The sequence below is a fragment of the Nelumbo lutea genome, chromosome 1 (assembly GCF_056320005.1).
Source record: "Nelumbo lutea isolate HS-2025 chromosome 1, American lotus-T2T, whole genome shotgun sequence".
Lineage (NCBI taxonomy): Eukaryota > Viridiplantae > Streptophyta > Magnoliopsida > Proteales > Nelumbonaceae > Nelumbo > Nelumbo lutea.
The window spans coordinates 8,317,643-8,326,775 of NC_142684.1; positions in this window are offsets into that span (position 1 = coordinate 8,317,643).

Sequence of the window (9,133 nt, forward strand, 5' to 3'; positions counted from 1 at the left end):
AAGTGTCAGACACTTGAAGATTTGGGATTGTCCAGCACACGTTAAAAGAACGAGTGCAGACAAGTTGGAATCCAAGACCAGCCGTTGCCTATTTGTAGGCTACCCAAAAGGCTCTGTAGGTTACCTATTCTATGACCCAAGTGAGCAGAAAGTGTTCTGCAGTCGTAATGCGCAATTCTTGGAAACCGACTATATCCTGGACACCCATCGTCAGGAAGTTGTTCTTGATGAGGAGAGCTCAGGAGCAGTGGGAGATGTCCCACAAGTTCCAGGTAGTGACCAACCTAGAAGATCCACTCGGGTATCCAGGCCACCAGTCCGTTATGGTTATGACCAGGATAGTTACCTGGTGGAAACCTTGACTAGTGAGGAGGATCCCGTGACTTACACGGAAGCTATGTTGGACATAGATTCCCAGAAGTGGGTGGAGGCCATGAGAGCAGAGATGGACTCAATGGAGACCAATGGAGTCTGGACTCTAGTAGATCCACCCTCCGGGGTAAAAGCAATCGGTTGCAAATGGATTTACAAGAGGAAGAAGGGCCCCAATGGTAAGGTTGAGACCTTCAAGGCTCGTCTGGTGGCGAAAGGGTACACTCAGAAAGAGGGCATCAATTATGAGGAAACATTTTCGCCTATGGCCATGCTTAAATTCATTAGGATCCTGCTAGCTGTAGCAGCATACCATGATTATGATATTTGGCAAATTGATGTCAAAACTGCATTCCTGAATAGAGATCTTACTGAAAATATCTATATGCAGCAGCCGCAAGGCTTCTTTACTGTAGGTCAGGAAAATATGGTATGTAAACTTAATAGATCCATTTATGGACTTAAGCAAGCTTCTAGAAGTTGGAACATCCGTTTTGACTCTGCCGTCAAATCGTTTGACTTCGAGCAGAATCCGGATGAACCCTGTGTTTACATCGGAGCATATCACAACCATCTAGGATGTCGGAGAAACTATCATCTGAGCATTATTTCGGCCATCTAGCACTGTCTTGGTCAACTAGGACGTCAAAATGCCCACAAAAAACAAGCAAACAAAGAAAATCAAAGAAGATGAGAGAAACAGAGAAAGAAAGGGGTGTAATCGAGAGATCTAGAGAGAGAGAGATGAAGACATAGAAGATGGGAAACAAAGAGCTCAAGAGAGAGAAGGGGAAAAAAACACCATAAAATGGAGAAACAGAAAGAGGGAAAAAACACAAGACAAATGAAAACGTCTCTGAAAACAAAGAGAGACAAACCTCAAGAGAACAAGAGAGAAAACCTCTCTGGGAATAGAGAGAGACAAAGCGGGTTGGAGGGGAGGTGACTCCCCCCGCCCAAACAACTCTACTGCGGACTTCAGCGCTTCCCAAGAGACTTCGGCCGGAATTTGATTCAATTTGGATTGTAGTAAAAAAGTTAAAATTATATAAATAAATAAATAATATACATGTATATAATATATAATATTTTATAACTAATAGATTGGATCGAGTCGTGGCAAATTGGAACAGGTTTATTCGAATCTGATTCATTTAGTTAACTTTTCCAATTCGATTCGAATTATTAAGATCAAGGCAGATATCCAAATCCGGTTCTTATTGATTGGATTTGGATTTGATTCGACTTATTTGTAGCCTTATTCCATGTTTATTTAAATATACTGAAAATTATAATATAGCCTTAGTTATACATGTTTGTTTAAATAACAACTTAAAATTGAAATTTTGATAATATAGCCTTAGTTAAAATTATAGAAAAATATTAAGATTTTTATATGTTAATAAATTAAACATTTTTGACCTTTTATTATCTATCAAATTCATCATTTCAAACATAAAATATGACAAAAATTGTAAGAAAATTAGGAAAATATTATATATTTAATAAAATAATCATTTTTGGGTCTGAATTGATTTAGGACAAACAAGAATCAAAACTGAGCCAACTATTATTTGGGATAAAATCATGGAGCTAGAACCATTATAATCGGTTCGATCAGTTAGGGTCCGTTGGATAGACCCAACCCAATCACGATAACTTGAAGAAAACTTATAAGACCAAAGCAACCCCAACCGTTCTCTCTTACCTATAATTGCAGTGGCATGTATGATAATATATATAATTAATTATTCATTAATGAGAATAAGTAATTAAAGTATTAAGAATAAAACTATTCAGCCCAATAGAGTAAGAGGGTGTGAGGATGTGGGATAAAATTTAGAAGTAAGAAAAATATTATGAATATCAACCATAACAAAATGACAGGCTGCTAGCAGTGAAATCGGCATTAGAGGATCTAGGCAGCCATTACCTAGATTTAAAAAGTGTTTAAAATTCAATATACTTGTACCAACCATTCCCCATAAGGCTGGAAGAGGATTATCCAAATTTAAACACTGTTGAGAATATGTAAAATGTACAAAAATTAGGTTAGGAAAGATCTAAGAATATTCTACCATGAAAAGTTGAAATTAAACCCCTATTGTATGGAGCACATAATCGAGAAATTGGAGAAAAGTGTTTGTGAGGTTAACCAATAAGTTACAAATAAAACAAATTAAATGCTCATAAAAATTAGCTTCTCTTTGGAAAAAGCCCTAGAACGTATTCATTTGAAATAGTTTACACATTTAAGAGAGCTAAACATATCGATTTGTAACGGTCCATTTACAAAGGTGTGTGTGTAGGCAGCCATTAAGGAAGGATTTAAATAGAAAGTGAAATATAGGGACTTACCAATTTGGGTTTAGAGAAACGGATGAGGGTTTGAGAAAAAAAATAGAGGGAAAATTGGGTAGAAGAAAATAGTTCAAGTTAGGGGAATAAAATCTCTCTAGGCAAACGCATTAATAGCATGGTAAATGACTATTATTGTCCCCATTTATTGGTTATAGATTTCCTTGTAAATAGGGAATAATGAAAACGAATTTAATAGCTATATACATGGCAATATCAATATTAAAGGTTACTTTTGTAATTTAAACAAAATAATATCACACATGTGAGAAGGGAGAGAGCAGAGGTACTCGTGTGAACAACCTTGTGAGAGCCCCCTTGCCTTCTCTTGTTCCTTTTTATATTATAGATATAGATACAATCAAAATAACTTTGTATTCTTCACATTACAACAAACTTTATAAATTATATATACTTGACTAACTCTATAGAAATAGCCTAAGGTATTATCCACATTCTCCCTTTTTTCCTAATTCCATTAATGTCATGTGGTGCCACTAGTGGGAGCAACAAATGGATGAGTTTAGTTGGGTTGGGTGTGGATTGAAGAGAAATCATTAAACATGTTGAGAAGAGAGAGGCATAGCCATTCATGATCAATATCAATCAATTAAGTTAATTCAAAAAATGAACCCCCCCCCCACTTATGGGGCCACCTATGGTTAGGATTTATCTAGTGGAGTTACCAATTTGTAAGCATATGAGGAATGTTAACATGGGATTGATAAGGAGTTAACACCCACATCAATTGAGAGAAATGGAGATTATAAGCCCTCTTGTATTTTACATGAAATCATTTTGGATTGATAGGGAATCTATATAAAAGCACAAGTTCTAACTAGTTGGGAAACTAACAACCAAACTAAGTAATTCTGGCTAGGGCTGTTTACAAGCAAATTCAAATCAACCAACCCGACCTGATTCAACCCGAATCGATTGGTTTTTCTTCATCATCGGTCAGTTTCGGGTGTAAAGATGAGTAAACCAATAATTCGGTTTGGTTTCGATTTTCTTGTGTAAAAACCAAAACCGAACCGAACCGAGTTATCTAACTAGGTTGTTTCTATCATACTTCTTTCTAGTTACCTGTTAACTTAGTTACTTATTTTTAGCATTAATTTTTTAATTACTTCTTTCTAGTTACTTATTTCCAAAATATATATTTCTAGAAATTAAAAAATATATATTCTGATATATTTATATATATTGGTTTTAAATTTATATATTTCTGAAATATATATTTCAGTTTTAAATATATTTCCAAAAAATATGCGTTTTGAGTTCATGTGCAAGCTTGGGGTCAGTTGAAACCCAAACCGACTCAAACCGATCAGGTCGATTTCAGTTTAAGAGAGAGAGAGAGAGAGAGAGAGAGAGAGATAGAGGGTTTACAAAGGTAAACACAAGAGGAAACAAGTGATAATGATAATATACAAACGCATGCGATAAGATTGGTTAGAGTCCATCTCGATCCGGAGGGGCTGCTTGGGTTGGCTAAAACCCCCTCAATTTGAGGGTGTGATTGATCACTTGAAGCTTGCTACACGAACATGGAATCTAACAAGAACGAGTTCTTTGGTGAGAGCATCAGTCACTTGGTCCTTGGTAGATATGTAGTAGACAATCAAGTTGTCAGAGTTAGGACTGTTGATAGATGGGGTTGTGTCGATTCATTAGTGTTTTTTCAATTGACCCAACCTAGTCAGATTATCTATATATATATATAACTTCATTTTCTTCATTTCACAACATATTTTATAAATCATGCTTGACTAAAGTGGCATTTTATAAATCTGAGCTCTGATCTCTAAAAAACAAAAGATATTGGGGATGGTCCTAAGCTTTTACTTGTGAAAAATTAATTTGTTTTTTTCCTTTTTTTAAGATATCTAAATAAAGTGAAGTTGTTTGGTGATCTAGTAACCACTCAGAAATGTCCATTTTACAATTTCTCTCTTTTGAATATATACAATCACAAAAATATTTTCTATAATTAATATTATACTATAATGTACAGTAAATCTTATTGTATTAAATATAATATAGATCACGACATTTATAGCTATATATATTATACAAAACATAATATTCATATAATAAAATATTATATTATTGTTATATTATATTATATGGTTATTTGAGTTGAAGGACAATATTTTTCAATTGACCTCTCAATTTTGTGTGTGTGTGGAACACATTTAGAAGTGGGTTAACCTTTGAAAATTTAGAAGGAATCTTTAAGATTAATAGGTGAGTTAGAAGTTTAGCCAAACAACCATCCGACCTCTGAAAAAGCAAATATTAATGTCATATTTTAGAGGTTGGTTTAATATTGCTAAATCACATTTACCCGTTTTCTAACTTCTGATTTCATTTAACTGTCATGTGGTGCCCACCAGCAGTAACATTCGAAGCTTATTTCACATTAAGTCTGTGTTTGGTTGGAATGCAAATAAATTTGTACTGCCGCAAAACTATTGCGGTGTAAATGATTTGAGTGTAAATTTTAATCTATTTTTGTTTTAAATATTAGCTTATTTTAATTGATTGCAGTATAAATAAAGTAAATTAAGACATAAAACATAATAAAGTAAAACCCAAAATAAAATTAAATAAGAATTTACATTTTTTTTCATTTCCATTCCCATACATTTGTATTAGTATAAATAAATTTGCAATACAACTAAACACAGCCTAATGAATAATTTTCAAAAGCATTGATGACACGAGGCTTTCGTTTAGAATTTAATATTAGAGAAGCAATCAACAATGCTGTTTTGAAATTTATGCTCAGTTTGGAAGGCGTACAAATATTTGAGCCTTAAGGAAGCCTAAGTACTTAAAACAAGTTCCATTCATATGAGTTCTTTCTCTAGAGCCATGCTAAGCCCCATAAGGTGTTGAAACATATATTGATTGAGAAACATCACATTGTCACAAAAACTGTTATTGGTGAATGACAATCATCTCTTGCATGGTTTGTATCATGGGTAGAAGTTTGTGAATATATATATTATGAGATGTTAAGGATGAGCCTACAATGGAACGAGAAGTTTAGGCACCATTTGGTTCACAGTAATAGGGGTCTAGAATTAGAATCGGAATGGGCTATTTTGATTCTAACTGTTTGGTTGAACGGGAATCGGAATTCCATTCAGCCATTTCCATTCCTGCTGGAATGGCCATTCCCTGCCCCTCCCTTAGGAATGAAATCCTATTCTTTATGATTTCAATTCCCATTTCCATTCCTGTCTGAACCAAACAGACTATGGGAATAAATCATTCTGATTCCGATTCTGATTTCGGTTTCGATTTCAATTCTGGCTATGAGCCAATAGGACCCTCTTAATGAAATTATCATTCAATTATCAGAAAAGTGTCTCTTGGGCTTCTAAAATTATTGTTTTAATTTTTATAGAACAGAAGTAAAATAATGAAGGGGATTACACCCTCCACTAACCTTACACCTACAAGAGTTTACACATTGCTGTTTGATAGGTATTACATTTTGATTGTGTTTACAATAACAATTGTATGTAGTAGACAAGTCTAGATTTGTGACACATGATTGTTGTACACAACCATAGTGCATGGAATTAGTTTGTAAATAACTAACTAGGGTTTATAATTCTTAGCTTAATCCAATTTGCAAATTTCCAAGATTGGGCCTACGTTTTGTGTATAGGCAAGGGTGGATTCAAGCTGAGCCAAGCCAAATGCTTGGCTATTCAAACTCAGCTCACAGGAATAGTATTATCAGTCTCGAGCTTGATTCGAGCTAAAAATTTGAGATTGAGCTCAGCTTGGTTCATAGCTCGCAAGTTCGAGCTCGGCTCGACTCGAGTTAGACTATAAGCTAAGTTTTTTTTTAATTAAAATTATATGTACAATTTTTTTTTTATTTTTAGGCAAAAAATTAAGAATTATAAAAAATATTTAATATTATATATGGAAATTAAAAATGTTATATATAATAAAATTATTTATTATACATATGTATGTGTATAATAAAAATCATTTATTATATATAATTATATGTATGTATATAATAAAAATTATTTATTTAATACTAGGCTCACTAGCCTCACGAGCCATTCACTAGGCTCGAGCTTGGCTTGATTAGCAAACAAGCCTATATATCGGGCTCGAATTCGGCTCAAAGCTCGGTTTAAACCAAGCCAAGCCGAGCTTTTCACGAGCCAAGCTCAAATAGCTCATGAAAGGCTCGACTCATGGCCACCCCTATGTCTAGGCTTGGTTTGGGCTATATAAAGATCTCATATCAATTAGTTAAAACACCTTACCTTTTTAGTACCATAGTAGGAATATATAATATAATTCAAATTAATTTTTTATTATTCCAATTAATAAAAGTACTTAAAAGGATTATTTACTAAATCACCCCTATAGTTTGTAATCGATTTACTTAATCAACCTTTCATTAGATGACCGTGGAAAATGATAGTTTTGAGCCTAATGTCCATTTCGATAAATTTAAGGGTCATTTACTAAAACACCCCTTTAGTTTCATGGATTTACTAAAATCTATCTTATAGTTTATGTTTTACTAAAACACCAATATAGTTTGTAATCAATTTACTTAATTGACCTTCCATTGGATAACAATGGAAAATGACAATTTTGACCCTAATGTCCATTTGAATTAATTCAATAAAAAATACAAATGAAAATGCCTTTTTTTGCCTTTAGTAAGAATGAGCATTCGTTCTATTTGATCAATTCTGTTCTGTACAAAAAAGTGTTAGGTGTACTTTTGGAATAAACAATCATGGCCCATGCCCTTGAACATTTTCCAATAAGTTTAGGTGATCATGTAACTATTTTCAGATGGTAGAACAAACACTACTTAGTAAAAGGTCACTTAAGTAAATAGGTTGCAAACTATAAGGGAGTGTTTTAGTAAAATGAAAACTACATGATAGGCTTAAGTAAATTTGTGAAACTATAGGGGTGTTCTCATATATGACCCCATTTAAAATCCATTTAAATTAATAAATTAAATAAAAAATAAGTTATTAGTAAAAGTATGCATGAATAAAAATGAAATAATTAATAAAAAGTAATAAATGAGTGAATAAATTGATAAAGATTAACTCCCACACTCTCATAAGCCATAAACTCCTTTTGCTTCACTCCCACACTCCCCCTCAACAAAGCTTGTGTGTGCTATGTTATGGGCCAACTTGCAAAATTTTCCTTAGGTCGTGTTTGTTTTTGGTGTAAATAAGAATTGAGGTAAACTTTATACCCCGGTTCAAATTTCCCTGCATTTGTTTTAGGTGTTGTTTTATACTATAAATTAGCATAAAACTCCACTTAGGGTGAGTTTTACATTTAGAATCGGTGGAAAGTTCCCATCGATAAAATCGATGAAAATTTCCATTGTCTTTGGTGTAAAACTCTGCAATGGTCAAATAGCCTTTGCTTCGTCATTTTCTTTTTCGGGCAACCATTTCACCAGAGAATGGTATAAAACTCTCCATCGTCTTTTCCGATCACAGGGGGCGACAACCTCATCTCCACTTCCCCCATCTTCACCTGTGGCTTCTGCTGCAAGACGAGAAGCACGATAAGAAGCCGAAGCCAGAGAAGCAAGATGATAGCCTCACCTCCATCGTGTAGCAGGATGAGAAGCACAATGGCAAAAGTGACGAAAAGAAGACGGAGAACAGTGGGCCTCATGGAGCCGGAGTCAGAGGATAGTGGGACCTCACGGAGAAAGAGGATGCTAGTAAAGTAGACAAAGGCGGAGAATAGGGGTGGATTCGAGTTGAGCCGAGCCGAGCCAAATAGTAAGAGGCTCGAGCTCAGCTTGAGACTGTTCTACAAGGCTTGAGCTTGGTTCGAGCCAGAACCTTGAGCTCGAACTCGGCTCGAGTAAAAAATTCATAAGCTCGAGCTCAACTTGACTTGAGCTCGATTTTGAGAAAAAATATTTTATAAAAATAAAAATTATATAAAAAAATATATATTTGATATTTAAAAATTAAGAAGTATTATAATTAATAATTATAATATTTTTATTATATATATTATTTTCTATAATTTTATTATATATATTATTATATTATATATATAACCAGCTCGTAAGTAAGCTTTAGTAGGCTCGAACTCGAACTCAATTGAAACCAAGCCGAACCGAACTCGAACAGCTAGTAGCTCGGCTCGTTGTCACTCATAGCAGAGAATATCAAGAGAGAGAGAGGGAGTCATTCCCAAATTCGTATTTTACGAAGAGGAAGCATTGAACCAGCACCAACTTTAAATCCACCCAGTTCTATTTTCCACCGATCGTTGAACCAGCACCAACTTTTTCATCGCTGTAAAACTGAATTTACATATGAAACAAACGCAGCCTTATGATCAAATTTCCAGGCCTTTT